Genomic DNA, 18,427 nt, shown 5'->3' with positions numbered 1-18,427 from the left:
AGACGATCATCCAACCAGAATGGATGTATCGTGTGGTTAGCACGATGATCCCCCCAGCCGTTATAGATGGCTTTTGCAACCGAATTGCGCTACCTTTCGTAGCTCCCCAAGTGCATCACGATACTGGTGGGCACCGGTGCCATACATTCCGTAGCGCAATAGTGTCAGAGTTGTAAGCTCCGAAACCGGTTGTGGTGCTAAAGACGTCCAGTCGGAGCGTGAACTTGCTTATGTCTGTAGAAGCATCGGAGCACGCAACGAGTTATAGTGGAGCGCTCCGCTCCGTTTAGGCTCTATCTGACAACGCTGCCGTAATGCAAGTCCTAAGCCTTAGACCACGACGCCACGGCGCGGTACATTTATCTTCTTCTAAGGGGAGAAAATTCAATATACGTAGATGAATCAGCTAGCTGCTGAACTTGGATTTACTTCATAAACAAATTATTTGTGTCTCAAAAGTGTTGCAGAGCATAAAAAATGCTGGCGTGTCTTTTCTCAAGATAAATACCCTATATTGACTGATACGACACTTCGGATGAAAGTTTGGAATCGATAATAGACTGTATTATCATTTATTCATCAAACTTCACAACTATTGTTAAGGAAAAATTGTCAAATTTGATATTGGGTAATTCCAAAGATTTTATCCACAAGAATTTTCGATTACAGTTTAATCCTACAAGCAGTCATTATTAGCCTAAATTTGATTCAGTTATAATAAATATATGCTCACTATAGGCCTACCGTTTCATATACCACCATATGAAATGTGACTTAGTTATTAATACAGTTATCAGATTCGATTTTGAGTAAATTGTTCTTGAATTGGTTCTTATTTTTAATAAATAAAATGCAATAATTTATCTTCTAAAACTGATTACACTACCATTTTAACAAAATCTGAATTGGAACAAACCCGCGAAAATTTGATTTTTTTAGCAGGTTATTTTACGACGTTTTACCAACATCTTAGGTTATTTAGCGTCTGAATGAGATGAAAGTGATAATCCCAGTGAAATGAGTCCGGGGTCCAGCACCGAAAGTTACCAAGCATTTGCTCATATTGGGTTGAGGGGAAAACCCCAGAAAAGCTCCAACCAGATAACTTGCCCCGACCGGGAATCGAACCCGGGCCACCTGGTTTCGCGGACAGACGCGCTAACCGTTACTCCACAGGCGTAGACGCGAAAAATTGAAGAGATATTGTTGTAAGGATCCAGATGGCATTGCAAATCTATATTTTCGGTGTAAGTGATGCTGAAGAAGTTTATTCGTAAACATCTCGAAATCGATTTTATACAGCATTAAAATAGAGCTGTTATGTATATTTCGAATATCAAGAAAAAATTGGGACCTACATCAAGAAAACAAACAGAATGAAACCATGTACCACCTTACAAAATGTCAATAAAGCGGACATGAAATAATTTAATACATGAAATACAATAAAATAACAACACAAAAATACAATTCAACATTATATCAAAGCAACACAAGAGAAATAATAATGACTAGGGACCGGATTTTTATGCAATATCAAGGTGTGAAATATGTACATATTTATGTAAGAAAAATAAGCTGAATATGTACCACAATATGTAAAATCATGAAAATACTTAATATCAATATCTGCGCGGGTTTGTATTGTTAAGCCAAGATATTTATAGTCTGGTACAATTTTTAATTTTCTGTTCTTCATGACGATTTCTACTGCTTCTGGTGCTCTTCCGCCGTTTCTGAGTATCATAATTTCTGTCTTGTCCACATTTATATCAAATTTGTTTTTTTTTTTTCATCATTTTACCATGATGTTTATTGTTTCTTGTAACTAACTTTGTAAGGTCTTTAGAGCCTACTACTATGTCGTCCGCTTACCCGTATGAGATTATTCCCTTCTTGATTTTCATAATACAAAGTAGTTGTACGAGAAAGCTTGCCTTTTGTTCACTCATATTTACAGCGGGCGGTAAACGGTGAGTGCCTCTTTTACTTCCTGGAACTAAGATGTTATGTTTCGTCCCGAAATATATCCTTCCTCGGGTGGATAAAAAAGCTTTTTAAATCTGTGTATTTCAAATGGTAAACTTCCACAGCAAAAGTTTTCTTTTTCCTTTTAAAGAAATAAAAATGATTAAAACCCCTAAATATGTAGATTTATGTAATACCAAGCCATAATATGTAAAAATATGTAGTATCAAATTTTAATATATTAATGATAATAAATTACAAGATTCGCAAAAATTTGTTATTTATATACGGTTAGTTTCAAAGGAATATAATATGTAATTACATAAAAATCCGGTCCCTAATAATGACGTTAAGAGAATAACGGTACAAGTGATGCAAGTAGAGCCACAAAGCAGCACATACTATTTAAACAGCAAAATATCAGCTGTGCTGGAAATCTGATTTTGCGCTCTCGTTCGAAGGAATAGAGTTAGCTATTTATAGAATAATAAAACGCGATCTTCTATAAAACCAACCAATCATTAGCAACAAGAGATAAGATGCCAACGATTATGACGAGAGAGAGAGAGAGAGAGAGAGAAGGAAGAGAAATTGCAAATAGAGAATTACGACTTGGACAAATGCAACATCACTGTGTGGAGTCACCTTGAGATGACGTAATTAAACTAGGTAAACCCCCACTTCTCTACATCCATTAAAATATGTGCTACTATGTTCTAAGTACGAGGCGTGGCGTAAGCAACAACTTTACAATTTCTGGAAGTTCACCAACGATTCGTATGCGAAATGTGATACAAATAATGAATAATGAATATCATTATGTAAGCCTATTCTAAGGAATAAGCAACTAAGAAATATAGATAGATATACAAGCAGATAGATAGGGAGACGAATAGGTAGTTTGGTAAATACATAGGTAGGTAGACATGTGTATATGTAGGTGGGTAAGTAGTTATGTGTAAAGGTAACTATGAGGGTAGGCGTGTAAGTGGAAAGGAAGATGGACATGTAGGTAGGTAGCTAGGAACTTAGTTGTGTAAGTAATAATAATAGTTTTATTTTCCCTCGCAGAGTTAAAGCCATCAGGCCTTCTCTTCCACTCAACCAGGATCAAATCACATACAGAAAAATGCATACCGGTATACAAATATTAACTTAAAAATAATAATAAACATAATTAAGTAAAAAAGAAAGATTGAATACATATACACTATCACTATTAACTTTAAAATAATAATAAAAAAGAGACTGAATACATAAACACAAACAGGAAAATACATTCTAGTACACAAGTATTAAATTAAAAAAAAAAAGAATTAATACATGTGAATATAATCTCACAACTAAAGGAATAGTAGAATTAGTATGATCAGCACAGCACGTGTTACATTGAGACAATGACAATTACCTAGATATTAGTGTTAATGGAAAAAATAAAGTAATGACTGTGTAAAATAATAATAAATAAAAATTATACCTAAAAAAACTAATTATGTGCATTTAAAACATTTCTAAACAAACTAGTTTTAAACAACTGAGGACTAAGACTACCCCTGATTTCCAGCGGCAGCGAATTCCATGAGCGGGCCATGACTATTGAAAAAGAACTTGAGTACAGAGATGTCTGATGACGTGTTACTGATAGCAACAGATTGTGCTGTGAACGTGTATTACGAATATGTGAAGCTAGGAGAGTAAACCGAGAGGCAAGGTAATTGGGTGTGGAATCATGTATAATTTGATATAGCAGGCAAAGAGAATGTACTAAACGTCGATCTTGCAAGCGGAGCCAGGAGAGTCGTAGAAAATATTCCGATATATGATCATGTCGGCGGATATTGAAAATAAATCGGACGCAGAATTTATGTACACGTTGAAGTTTCTGAGAAAGTTCAGCACTTAGGTCGCTATATAAGTAGGCATCTAATTAGATAGGTATGTAGATGGGAAGTAGTTAGACATATAAATAGGTACTTCAGTAGTTTGACAGGTATGAAGTAGGTAGGCAGATTGATATATTGTTAGGTAGGTCGGGAGATAGCGTATAGGTAGCTAATTACTGTAGATTGATTGTTAGATAAATAGGTTGGTACTTAGATATTCAGGTAATTAGATATGTAATTATATAGTTACTTAGATAGATGTAATACATTTGGAGAAGTAGTTGTATAGACGAGTACATTGTAGGTAGGTAGGTTTGATAGGTATGAAGTAGTTAGGTAAATTGATAGATTATTAACAGTAGCTAATTAGATGGATTATAAGTAGGCATTTAGGTGGATAGATGGGTAGATAATTATGTAGATAAGTAGGTAGGTTCATAGGTTGTAGGTAGCTTAGGTTAATACCTAATTTGATAAATAGGTCGATAGGTTGGTACGTTGATAAGATGTTTGTTAGGTAGGTAGGTTGATAAGCAGATAAACTGATTAATAGATAGACAGGTATACAGGTAGATAGACAGATTTAAAGATAGTTTCAAGGGAAAAATTGTTCCGGGACCGGGTATCGATCCCGCAGTCTCTGGTTGAACGTATCAGCGCTCTATCGACTGAGCTACCCAGGAAATCCACCCGACACCGTCTCAATTTTTCTCCTTAACCACAATTCCAAGTCACACAGAGTTTGTGTGCACTTGATGTGGGTCTCTGGCGTCTCTTCAGCCCACTCGAGTTATGTGGATATAAGGGGAAAAATTGAGACGGTGTCGGGTGGAGTTCCTGGGTATCTCAGTGGTAGAGCGCTGGTACGTTCAACCAGATGCCCTGGGATCGATACCCGGCCCCAGAACAATTTTTACCTTGAAATTATTCAAGTCTGCTTCACAGAGAGCTTTACCTGAAAACTAGACTTGGATAAGATTTAAAGATAGTTAGATAGTTGAATACGTAAATAAGTATATAGACTATTAGATAGGCGACAAGTAGATAGATAGACATATAGATATGTATGTAGATTGGTAAGTAGTTTGATAGGTAGTTACTTCATAGGTGAGAAAGTAGACCGTAGTTGACTTTCTAGGTAGTTAGGTAGATTTATAGGTTGATAGGTAGGGAGATAGGTAGATATGGTAGATATATTGATAGGCAGATAGATAAATGTGTACACAGGAAGGTACGTGGAATTTAATTAAAATTGCTGTGAATACATACCATAGATTCTCGAAGGGTAGCGAGAGATTGTGTTCTCCCGCCTTTGCAGGCAATCCTAATGTGTGGCACTACGGATGACAATGCTTTGTGCTTCCAGTTTTTCTCCCAATCAAATAAATGAGCTATTCCTGCAAGTCTCTTTTAATAGATTCTGAGTAAACCCCTGAGCCCTAGTGCGGCTGTAATATTTAGATCAATGGAGAATATCTAAGAAGACTCAAATCCCCGTCTTTCTGGATTGAAACACAACTTAACAGCGACTCTATCGTGAGCCCCAGTTTGGTAAATAGATAACTAGGTGGCCAGATTTGTAGATTAGCTAATGGATATACTGTCTTCTTCTTCTTCTTCTTCTTCTTCTTCTTCAGCCTCTCACGTATTAGGCCAATAGCCTATTACGATCGCTCGCCAGTCTTTTCTTTTCTCCCATTGAAAAAATTAGCTATTCCTGCAAGTCTCTTTTGATAGATTCTGAGTGAAGTCCTGCGCTTAGCGTGGCTGTAATATTTAGATCAATGGAGAATATCCAAGACCACAATGAAACCCGCGTCTTTCTGACTTGAAGCACAACTTCTTAACAGAGTCTCATTGTGCGCCCCAGGTTGGTAAATAGATACAGTAAAACCTCTCATTTACGGACATCGAAGGGACGTGGAAATCTGTCCGCATCTGGGAGGTGTCCTTTATTAAGAGAGAGGCCCACCAATCTAACAGTAAATTTATAATATGCATTATGTATCCCTTCACGCTTTAGACTATTAGCCTACTATACTTTAATTCTAAATACAATACTCTACAGTAAATTCTTTGCAACTTTGAACTACAGTAGATAAGATCGAAAAAGGAAAATACAGTACAACAATTTTATTCCAGGTCTGCAGTTATGTAATTTACAGTTTTCAACTTAACCTTTACGTTCAGGTGCCATGTCTCTCGAAACAGAACAACTGATTGAAGTGAAGAGAATAATCCTACTAACCCAATCATATGTCGAATACAATTTCACGATCGCGGAAACCTTGGACTCATCAGACAGGTTAAATTTTACGACTTTGTTTATCCACCCGCTTCCAGCTAACAAGGTGTAGCGTACGAGACCCTTATTGTCTTCTTTCATGTTAAGGAATTTCTGTACTAAATTTTCCATTCTTGTAACACATTAGATTTTGAAATCCAAGTTCTGTCCGCAGTCAGGAGGTGAAGTAAGCTTTAGGACTGTGAAACAGCTGTCCGTGTCCGTGTCTGAGAGTGTCCGTAAACGAGAGTTAAATTTATCATTATATCTATATTATTTCAGTTGGGACATAAAAATCTGTCCGTATATGAGTAGTGTCCGTATCTTGGGGGTGTCCGTAAGGAAAGGTTTCACTGCAATTAGGTGGCCAGATATGTAGGATAGCCAATGGATATACTATCTTCTTCTTCTTATTCTTCTTCTTCTTTTTCTTCAGCCTCACACGTATTAGGCCAATAGCCTGTTACGATCTCTCGCCAACGTTTAAGTTGCCTTCGCAGTTATCTTCTGCCATTAGGACAATAATATCTAATATAGCTATCTACGCTATACTATCTTATATATATATAATTTTCCTGTACATTGATGTGTGTTTCATTCACGTACTGAAGACAAGCAGTGGCGGTATCATGTCACTCTACAAACTGTGTCACTACAAGCAGTAAGAGGTGGTTTCGTAAAGAATAAGGAGAACTTCATTGTTGTTCTGTCGGAAAAAATGTAATGTGTTTACTTTTCTCAACGGTTCAATTAGGAGTATATAGAAACATTAAATGCCACGCTGAATAATGTATTATTATTATTATTATTATTATTATTATTATTATTATTATTATTATTATTATTATTGATCACTAAGTATGTGTTTCTATCATTCTTCTGTACGTGCATGAATATTGATATTTTCAGATCTTCTCCCTAGAAGGATAAAGTTATTAGATCTTATCTCAATTTTAATCTTCTTAATCTTTAGATGAGGCTAATTATTTATTAGTTATTCATTTAATAATAATAGTGTAGAAAAACTGATTGAACAGTATATGCCAACGAACTGTTAAACGCCAGGAATTGACATGTCTTAAATCATAGCCAGGAAGAGAAAGATGAGACAAATAAATGTAAGGAAGTCAGCTACCTAATGGGGTTTGAAATATCTCGCGCTCTAAAGCCTTTCTCAAAAGAGTAATGATTAGAATAGCTTAAATAACTTGTCCATAAGAAGTTTTTAATTTTGAAAAACTACGAATTTCTCGACCAAGTATCGAGAGAAGAATTTAGAAAATTCCTGATTATATTCAAGAGGAAGGTTAAAAAAAGAAGCTAGAAAAATCGTGTATTATTCACTGGCTCTTGATGACAGCAGTGACATTACTGATACAGCAAAGCTTGAGATTTTTATCCGCGGGATTGATCAAGATGTTAGTACGGGAACCACCACTGGTTGTAGTTTTCATGCCAAGTACTTTTCCTCCGACTCCTTACTTCATAGGCTGTCTGTCGCATGTAATCACTGGAGCTCGAATTTTGGTCACCTCTGGTTCAGACGTATCCAAAATGTTATTTTCTTGGTTTTAAATTGTTGTGTTCATACGAGTTCTGCAAGCCAAGAAGTGAGTTTGAACATGGCTCTGAGTGGGGTAAATCAGCTTAATAGCAGTGGTGATGCAATATTTGAGTTATATTATGTGAATCCTATTTAATTTCAATTGCAAGTGTAGCCTACTATATTTGAAAAGAATTCCTCGTTCCGCGAGCACAAAATGCCATAATGCAAGCCATTGGTACAGGAACTGCAGTCGGATGAAGAGAAAGACTGGGATGCTGGTTACGCGACCCAGTTCACATGTCTTGTGCCTCTATAACTCAAGCGGCATGTCTGGCTTGCTGGCTGTGATGGGTGGTACCTATTAATTCAATAACCAGCTCGCACCGCTCAGAGCTGCGCCGAAACTGCCTAATCTCTGTTCTCATCACTTGAATGTTAGATGAAATCCAAGCTGCGTGCGACTTCGTGGTTGTTCTGTAAAGCTAAGAGGGAAGTGGCTCTAAATCTCTCAGGGCTTCAGGCGAATTTCGTACATGAAACAAAATAAAAGCTATTTTAAACTAATTTAAACACAGTCATAGAATACGAGGCGGTATTATTATGTCCTGACCATAATATGGAAATACGTTACTATCCTACCTATCAAAACAAGCTATTTTTATCAGGTGTATGCATATTTACAAATAAAGTTACACCCACTTTAGTCAACAATTTGTCGCAATTAATGATAAAATTTCTGATATCTGTCCATAATCCAACGGGAAACGAACCCGCGAGTTTTCGGCTTGTACCGCAACGTCATAATCGCTATTCTATGATGCCTCACCCTTAAAGGATAAGGGATAGTATGTGAAAATTGATTTGTCAGTCATGATTGTCACATATCATGTTATCACCGCGACAATAAATTTAGTTCTACATGAGACAGGATTGGAATGAAACGTTGTCAAATTAGCATTATTCCATAAAGGTCCCAGTGTTTTTAAATCATTTTCAAGTTTTATACATATATAGCTTATAGACTATATTTATAATAAAGTGTTATTTTTTTTTCAATACAACTGACTTCAAATGCATTTAAAATGTTGCGTCATTTAACAAAATAATATTAAAATTTTCATTTGAGTTTCTCCATGCGTATAGAACCTCAAACCGAATCTAATAGCTAAACGAGAGTTTTATATAATAGCAAAAAGCTGACTGCGACAAACAGAGAAATGAGGCGTACAGAGCTAAAGTGGATCAAGTCCATGAGACGTAGTTTTGAGATAATAATAGGACTTAAAGTTAACTTGCTCTAGTGGATTATCTAATTTCACTAGCAGTAATTTTATTGCTTCATTCTCAAATTTTAGATTTATAAAATATAAACAATTGTGATGTTAATTGCTGCAACGCTTTGGTGACTTGATCCACTATGGCTCAGAACATCGTGAACAAATAATCTGAGCCAAACGTGACTGGTATCACCTACCGATGAATGCTTGGAATTAAGATCCTTTACTCCTCGGAAAAGATCCAACTTCAGATAATCAGAAAATGGATAAACTCAATTTATGAAAATTTGTGACTTGATTCACTTTAGCCCTGAACGCCTCAAATATAGATACGGTGTTAGCCGAGTTCCAGTAAGAAATACAGTTATACTATGCAATATAATTCTCAATGTGCTTACGTATTTTAAGTCATAAATTTCAACACCAAACGAAACTGTAATGGTGTTTTAGAGAGTAGCCTCAGTAAGAGGTAAAATATTACCTAATTGAGGAAATTCATTTCGGAACACGTTAATCGCTTCATAATCAAATATTTCTTACATATTGATGAGATCTGCGTGGCTGTAGTTTTGTCCAGCCGAAAACTAAAAAAGAACTGAATAACTACTGCTGTGACTTTCCTGCGAGTGAAAATTTAAATCTGCATAAGTCATTGTTTGTGATCATGAGAAATACAGTCTCCGTCACCGTTTTTGGCGTGTGAAATAAGTAATGGGAACGTTAAGTGCGAGTGTTTTACATTTGCCGCAGTCAGTCTGACACCTGTGTTTGACAAATGGCCGATGTGATGTGTATAGGGAGTGGTACCATTCTCAGCTGCACTAGCAACATGCTCACAAACGGGTACTATACATCTACGACACACGCCAAAAGCGCTGGCGTCAGCTGTATGAGAAGGACACATGTAAGAAATAAAGGAAAGGCACACGATGATTATCACCGATAGAAAAGCAGATAGATCCATCGCACTTAGTCAGTTCGAACTACACGACATTCAACGAGACTTCGAACTCCCTTGGGTATCACAATTATTACACACTATACATGGCGAACCGTAAGTAATGTTATTAATTTCAGGGGGCTAGCTATTCTTTGAGAAATTTCAAACAAGAAAGTTAAATACAATTTTGCTTGGTTTTCTTCCTTTTCGAGATAAAAATTATTTTTTACGAAACATTTCATAGCGTGTTTTGAGAAAACCACTGCTTTAATTTCCGAAATGCTCCGTCCAGTGTTTCATGTACCGTTGGAAAGAGGAAGTTCCAGAGAATATTATTCAGTGAAGAACCAAAAACCACAATTTTAATTTTATTTTTCAAGGTCTGGGGGACTTTAAAATAGGATTAAAAATTTCGCTACCAGAGATCATAAAATTTTTACACCTTCACTGACCCAATACTTCTACAATATACAAATTGCCAATTGAAGGATACTGACAGTTTTTCGGAATGTTGACGAGTAGGCTATGCCACTGCCACATGCGATTTTTTGTTTTAATCTTTTTGTACTCTATTACGAACTATATGAATTGGACCACATTATCTATTTACATTGTATTTAAAAGAAAATATCCGTAAGAATTCAAATCCAGAGGACGAACATATCACAGACTTACTTTATGCACGGTTAGTTTACTTATTTACAAATGGATTTCAGTGAACCCGTAGATTCATTGCCGCCCCCACATAATCCTGTCAAGGATCCCTATCGTCATATCTCATCTCCCTAAAATCAATTTTAATGTTATCCTCCCATCTTTGTCTCAGCCGCCCCAAACGTTCCCCCCCCCCCCATGCATTTCTGAATTCCCGCAAAGGTGCTACATGCACTGCCCATCTCAAACATCTGGATTTGATGTTCACGTGAAGAATACAATCCGTGCAGTTTTGCGTTGTGTAACTTTTTCCTTTCCTCTTAATCCCAAATATTTTTCTAAGCACCTTATTCTCAAACACCCTTAGTCTCTGGTCCTCCCTCAAAGTGAGAGTCCAAGTTTCACAACCATACAGAACAACCGATAATATAACATACTGTTTCATATATTCTAACTTCCATTTCTTTTAAAAGCAGACTGGATGATAAAAGCTTCTTAAGGGGACAGTCAACTTAAAAATTGGAGAAAAAGTGTCATAGAAATGAAAAATTAAATTTATACACTAATTTACATGACAGAACTAAATCAATACGCAGAATTCTTCCCCTATTCATTGAGAAGTCACAGTCAAATGCACAAAGCAAAAAATAAAAAAAATGATAGTTAAAAGTGATATTTCAATTAATGATTGATTAAAAATTGAAATATATTTTATTTTGAAAAGTATTGGATCTAATGAGCTGAGATTTTGCATGCTACTTTCCATGTGTATATTAAACTTTTTCTCCAAATGTGAAAAAGATTGGTCAAATAGGAAAAAAGTTCCAAAATATAGTTGAGTGTCCCCTTAACCGAATAATAACAGGCATCTCTCATATTTATTCTGCGTTTAATTCCCTACCGAGTATCATTTATATTTGTTACTGTTGCTCCAAAATATTTTAATTCTTCAACCTCTTGAAAGGATAAATGTCCAATTTTTATATTTCCATTTCGTATTATGTTCTGGTTACGAGACATCATATACTTTGTCTTTTCGCGATTTACTTCCAAACCTATCTCTTCACTTGCTTCATGTTAAATTCCCGTGTTTTCCCTAATAGTTTGTGGATTTTCTCCTAACATAGTCACGTCAGCCGCATGAACAAGCAGCTGATGTAACTTTTACACTCTTAGTTAAGTAATTGAAATACAAATGCTACATCTTGGGTGTGGGGGATTTTCGCCATAACGGATATCATAACGAATACATCAAACCATATGAATTTAAGTCTATCTATTGTACTTTTGTCCTTGTAATGTTTAACTAGGAAACTTACTAAGTAATTACAGATTTTACATAAAAGTGTGAAATGTTTACTGTGGAGTTTAGGAAAGCATTTGATCAATAAACCTGTGATAAACGACCACTACAATAGAAGGAAATCCATTTCGCTTATGATTCCTGTCTCAAATTTCCTTTGAAATAAGATACCTTAACGGGATTGTTGCTTAAATAATGTTTTATCCTAGAACTCGCCCAGCTGTTATATGGTTTTATTTGACAATGTTTCTTCTTACGAGAACGAACTTAAAAGAAAATTATTGAAACCCGAGTAGAGAAAATAGCAATTTTGTGCTGTTTATAATTAAGCTCTAATAATTTTCAGGTAAGATTTCTGACAGTCGCAAGTGTCTTTGCTGTTGAATTGATTTAGATATTGAACTTTCATAAAATTCGTCTAGTAATAGAGTTCAGAAAGCAACAGAGACACTGCATATTGTAACCATTTCTTCTTTATATCCCCTTTTCTTCTCCTCTACCTCGTACTTGATCTTTTCCTAGGGTGACCAGATTCACATCGACAGAAAAGAGGACACAAAGCTTCTAAAAGGAGGACATTGTTCGAAAAAAAGAGGACAGAAAATATGTACTTAGATTCAGGCTTGGGCCTACATTATATTATAAATTACGTAAATATTTATTTTCTTACAAAATATTTACAGTACACATATAGGCTCATATCATACTTAAAAGTATGTTAATATTACAAAATAATTGTGATAAAACTTAATAATATTAATTTTATAGTTAGCTATATATGAAAGTCAAGGGATCTATAATTATTAATTATTAAAGAGGACAGAAAATATATTTACTCTGTCACACGTTAAAAGTGTTTAACACTTTTAACGTGTGACAGAGTAAATTTTATGTTTTTAACAAAGTATTAACGAGAACTTTAATCAATGAGAAAATATATATTTAGATTTAGGCTTATACATATATTATACTTAAAATTATGTCAATATCCCTTTTATTACAGCGTACGTATGATAAGACAATAATATAAAATGATTTTACAGTTAACTACATATGAAAGCCAAGGGAACTATAGCCTAATTATTATCAAAATAATAAAAAGACCGCACAAAATGCGAATTTAATATTACCACAGTCTAGTATATACAGTCACGAAGCTCAATACGTAGTAAATACGCATCCATAGATAGTTGCTATCCACTAGGATCGCTAATATCGCCTCATTACAGACAATACGGAATAGTACCGGCACAGTCTATTATTCCTAGCACCCTCACAACTCAAGCTTCGTGATATTACTTTGTAAGCAAAAAGAATTGTGATCGTTGGTAAAGAGTATATTCCGTCGATGCTGCTGCCACCTACATGCAAATTACTTGAAAAAGTCATCAAATCAGATCATTTCAAAATATCAGGCATATCTACAAGTTACGAAAAGGAGGACATTTCTTGATTTTTTTTTTAAATCCGCCCAGACCCCAGACAAAGGCCTAAAAAGGAGGACATGTCCGGAAAAAAGAGGACGTCTGATCACCCTATCTTTTCCTCTTTTATGTTTCTGAACTTCTTTTTCATATCCTTCTTTCCCCTTATCTTGTTCACTTCATACTTATCATCCTATTTTACGTCCTACTTCCGTTCCCCTTTCTTTCTTTTCATTTCTCTGATTCCTTCTCATGTTCTTGACTTTATTTTTTCCTCTCTTCATAGTCCTCTCATGAAATTCATCATACTTTTCTTCCTCCTTCTAATGGTCTGGTCATCTGGTCGTTGTCTTTACATACATCACAATGAATTTTAGTTCGGGGTCACGTTCCATTCTGTGCATTCCCGTTGCTATCTCACCGCCTGACTCATTGAAGGAGTTCTGAGATTTTCTCTTCTCTCACGGGTGTGGTCTCTGCGAACAAAAGTTGGGTGTTACTCTGGTCGCCGAGATGTTGACATTCCTTGTTCTTTTGATGGGAAAGTCTATTCGACCTGTACCACGCATTTGTCGCAGTAGAAACGGCACATCCAGGTTTGTGTGACGAGTAAATATGCGAGATAAGGCAAAGTAAATGTATTCTTTATGAAATAAATATTGCTTGAGTAGCTGAGAGGAAAGGATGGCCTTGAAATATGAACTTGTCTATTTTCAACACGTAAAGAATTCTTAAATTTAGAAGTGACATATTAAATTATATATTGGCTATTGGTGGAATAGAATAGACATGACAATTTTATTATCTATAACAGGCATGCACAAGGTTTGCGCTCTCCAAGCCGGCTCATAGCTCATGAGCGGAATGCAGATATTAGCTGCGCTCTGTATAAGGGTGGACTGGAAGGAGGGGTGAGTCAACAACTGTGGAGTAACGGTTAGCGCGTCTGGCCGCGAAACCAGGTGGCCCGGGTTCAATTCCCGGTCGGGGCAAGTTACTTGGTTGAGGTTTTTTCCGGGGTTTTCCCTCTACCCAATATGAGCAAATGCTGGGTTGGACCCCGGATTCATTTCACCGGCATTATCACCTTCATCTCATTCAGACGCTAAATAACCTGAGATGTTGATAAAGCGTCGTAAAATAACCTTCTAAAAAAAGGGGGGGGTGATTTCGTACAAAATATGCACAAAAGGAAATACTATTACGAGTATTTATGGAATGAATGTCGTTCAGTGTTTGCAAAACTATCTTGGACTATTATTAATTAATAAAGAAATATTTATTTTACAGAAATAATAGAAATTCTATAGCTACCTAAATGTACAATATCATTTTGTTATATTTTTATTTATCAGTACATCAAAACGAGGTTTTATGCTGTTGGCAGCTGAAAGGAACAGTAGCCTAATGATTCGTAATGAAACATCAGTTACAGATATTAGATGTCTGCCTTTATTAAAGTTGATTATAGAAAACAGTTGCTCACAAATATAATTATTGAGCCAAACATACCAACCATTTTCACAGCCAGCCTGTGTAGTCGTGGATATTATTGCTAATGTTTAGTCTTGTAAAACTCAACCAGGCTAGTAGTATTATTCAAACGATCTTTAGCCCTTAGGTCACATTGAAGATCAATAAGTTCGAGGTGTAAATCGTTAAATGTTATGTTCCGTCTTTTAGATTTCTCCATACTGCACTGTAACAGTAGGTAAGCAACGTGAAACAGTTACTGAGAATAGGCCTACACACTGCACTCTACTAGATAACTGAGTGGTCGTTTCCCTCTCCTCTACCTATATCAAGTCTATGTCATTCTGACGTATCTTCCTCTCGTTTCGGCGAGCGGAAAACACGGCTCCCAAAGAGCGCGCGCTTGTTGAGCGCTGTTCGTGCAGGTATGATCTATAAAAATAATATTTTAGATATACTTTTTTACTCAGTTTCTCCGAGGAAACTTGCTGATTTAAATTAAATATAAGACTTTCCTAAGCATACTGCGTGCTGCGTCTTCAGCTGAAGTACTAGCGTACAGCTCGGTCTTCCATCCAGGCGGTCAGGTTTCATTCCTCGGCCAAGTCTTAATGAAATTTGTGATGAACAAAGCAGACATTGCAGAGGGTACATCTTGGTGCATTTCCATATCCCTCTACCATTCCGCCACCACTCCCCACCTCCTCATTTTGTCTATCATCTTCAATAGAAAAAATAGCTGGAGTCGCGCTCATAGAGAAACCAGCTGCGGACAGGTGGATAGGAACGACAAACAACGCAAAGGTTCAGTGACATGACATACCATTCACAATGAGTGCAAGACGTGCTTCGCCTACAAATGTACATAAATACTACATTTAATTTTATGTTTAAAACAAATTTAAATGTAGCTTACATATTGCACGTCACTGATCGATTATGTCCGTGATGAACGCAATTGCGGGAGTAGAAGGAGACCGCTATCTTAAGATCGTTCAAGCTAACGCATAAATCCCCCTGGCCTGGGCTACACGTAAGAGGATAGAAACTGGCTTTATCAGGAGCTTTCACAATATGGTCCACCTGTCAACGTCACCATGCTGATTTAGGAAGAGCTTAGAGTCCCGGACCTCTGGGGCCTATCACGCTACTCATCCGCGAATGGGACCTGGCTATATCAGGAGCTGAGGTAGGATAGCCTGCCTGCCAGCATCGGATTTACGAATGCTAATCGTATTTAATGTGAGAAGAATAATAGAAAATTGCCCATTTTAAGCACAGATTTTAAAATAAAAAAAAAGATGCAGCATTCTTTTTTTTTTTTTTTTTTTTTTCGGAATTCTTTGTAACACTCATCTAATACTGTATCTAAAAATGATTTTGGTGATAATATTTTCAATATCTTTAAACACTCAGCAATTTATGTCTAAAAGAGGTAATATTGTGTTGTGGTTTTCTGACATTTAAACATTAATTATTTATACAATACATGCCCTAATCCAGTGATATCTAGCGAAGTAGTATACATTAGTAGATGTAATTGCTCACAAAATAATTCACAGAGTTCTTACAGCAAATTGAAATTTCTAATTGAAATTTCATGATATTTAACTCTGGTATGAAACTTTTGACCGATACTGTATTTTCTGTCATCGTTGTTTACTAAGCACTGGAAAAGAATTCTGTTTATCGGTTGTAGTTGTAGCTTTAAGGGGTTAGGTACAGCTTACAGCAGTAAAATTTTGGAAATATTCAACATTTTTTTCTTTCATTACTTTATCTTGTACACTAATGAAATTTAGTACGTGTAAAACACTGTGCTTCTGCTATATGAAAATAGTACATTATGCAACGAGCCTATAATGGTAGTAATTAAGACGCGAGTATGTTTGTTTATGAAACTAGCGCAAGCGAGTTTCATAATTTTCATACGAGCGTCTTAATTACCATTATACCATTATAGGCAAGTTTCATACGACTTTTTATGCTCGACCATATTTCTAACTTGAAATTATTCATAAGTATTCATGTTATGGTTATGTAAGTAAAGAGCGGAAGTGGCCTTCTAAATTGTGAGATGTGCGCAGACGCGAAAGTATTGAATGTTATTGACCTTGATATAATCTAGAGAATAACATGAACATTAATTTAAATCACACATGTAAGGTCAATTAAACAGTGTTCATGGGTTAGATAAGAAACATACAATATATATATATATATATATGGAGGGGCAGCCTCCGAAACATGTCTGAATTTTACCAATTTTAATTATCATCATTTTTAAAGTGTTCATACAACTGTGATATATATATATATATATATATATATATATATATATATATATATATTGTATGTTTCTTATGAACATTAATATTGATATAACCTGGAAATTGATTTAGAATTGAAAAACGAGATGACAAATTGAATTTATTTGAATATTATTTACAATTAACGCTAATTATTATGGTAACAGAACATAACCTTCTGCGACAGTATTGGATTTTCAGCCTCCGTGACGTTTTGCTAATTGTCTTTCGATTGCATATCCGAGAATAATCGATACTTGCGGTTTTATAATGGTACAATGGTGATTTCTCATTGGCTGAACAACTGAAGTATAATGAATAGGTGTACTTTAATGAGGTGCATTAAAGGGGTACTACCAGGTGTATAATTACTACATTTGGGCATGGTCGAGCATGAAAACATATATATTTTTACGATTAAAAAATTATTTACATTTTTTTTTTTTTTTTTCAAAATTCAGTCCACTGTGGACGTGATGAAGCGTTTCCCACATAACTAAAAAACTATCCAATATTCTATGATGAACATTTTTTGTGTATATTTATGCATGTAATATCTACAATATGATATAAGATCACTTCTCTACCTTTGAAATTAATTAAAAAGTATCAGTATTTTCGTCTAACATAAAATAAAAAAAAAAATTATTAAGGAATGTAGTTGAAAGAGCATGATATTGTAAACATGAGCTTCAGCAACAAAATAAAAGAGAGAGAACATGAAAAAGTTAATAGGTTTATGAGTTATGAGGAAAACACTTCACCACTGCACAATGAACTACCACTATTTTGAATTTTGAAAAGAATATATATATATAGGTTTTTTTTAATAGTAAATTTCTTTTTTTCATATAGCAGAAGGACAGTATTTTACACATACTAATTTTCATTATTGTACAAGATACAGTAATGTAGGAAAAAATGTTGAATATTTCCAAAAATTTTACTGCTGTAAGCTGTACCTAACCCCTTAATAAAGTTGGTGCTTGAGAGTGAAGTTAACATTCCATTTGTCCAATTAAGTACAATAGTGGCAAAAAAACCGGACCGGCCCTTGTAGCTGATTTCAGAGCCTTGTTTACTCCAGAGCACGATAGACTGGTAACTAAGACTTTCGTGAGTCGAATCCTGCCTGGGAAGGGAACTTTTTTTGTTTCTTATTCAAATTTATTCCCAATAATTTTCGATTGCAGGGATATTTTACTACTTAATTAACTTATTATTCTCAGAACATGAATTTTACCAGCTTATTTTCTAATCGCTTTCGAAATGGGCTACGTCAGCAGTCGAAAATACAACAATTTCAATAGATTACTCGCTATCTTGTGAATGCGTGGCATGCGCAGTGGCTCATTTCGGGGTCTTT

General features: G+C 35.5%; 1 protein-coding gene across 1 annotated transcript in view; it reads left to right on the top strand.

Annotated features, from left to right (window-relative positions):
• Window positions 1–18,427, top strand: part of LOC138701417 (protein embryonic gonad-like) — a 313,993-nt gene that overhangs the window by 293,620 nt on the left and 1,946 nt on the right. The window lies entirely within an intron of this gene.

The sequence above is a fragment of the Periplaneta americana genome, chromosome 6 (genome assembly GCF_040183065.1).
Source record: "Periplaneta americana isolate PAMFEO1 chromosome 6, P.americana_PAMFEO1_priV1, whole genome shotgun sequence".
Taxonomy (NCBI): domain Eukaryota; kingdom Metazoa; phylum Arthropoda; class Insecta; order Blattodea; family Blattidae; genus Periplaneta; species Periplaneta americana.
The sequence above is the reverse complement of the archived record's forward strand: the minus strand, read 5'-3'. Positions and strand labels throughout refer to the sequence as shown.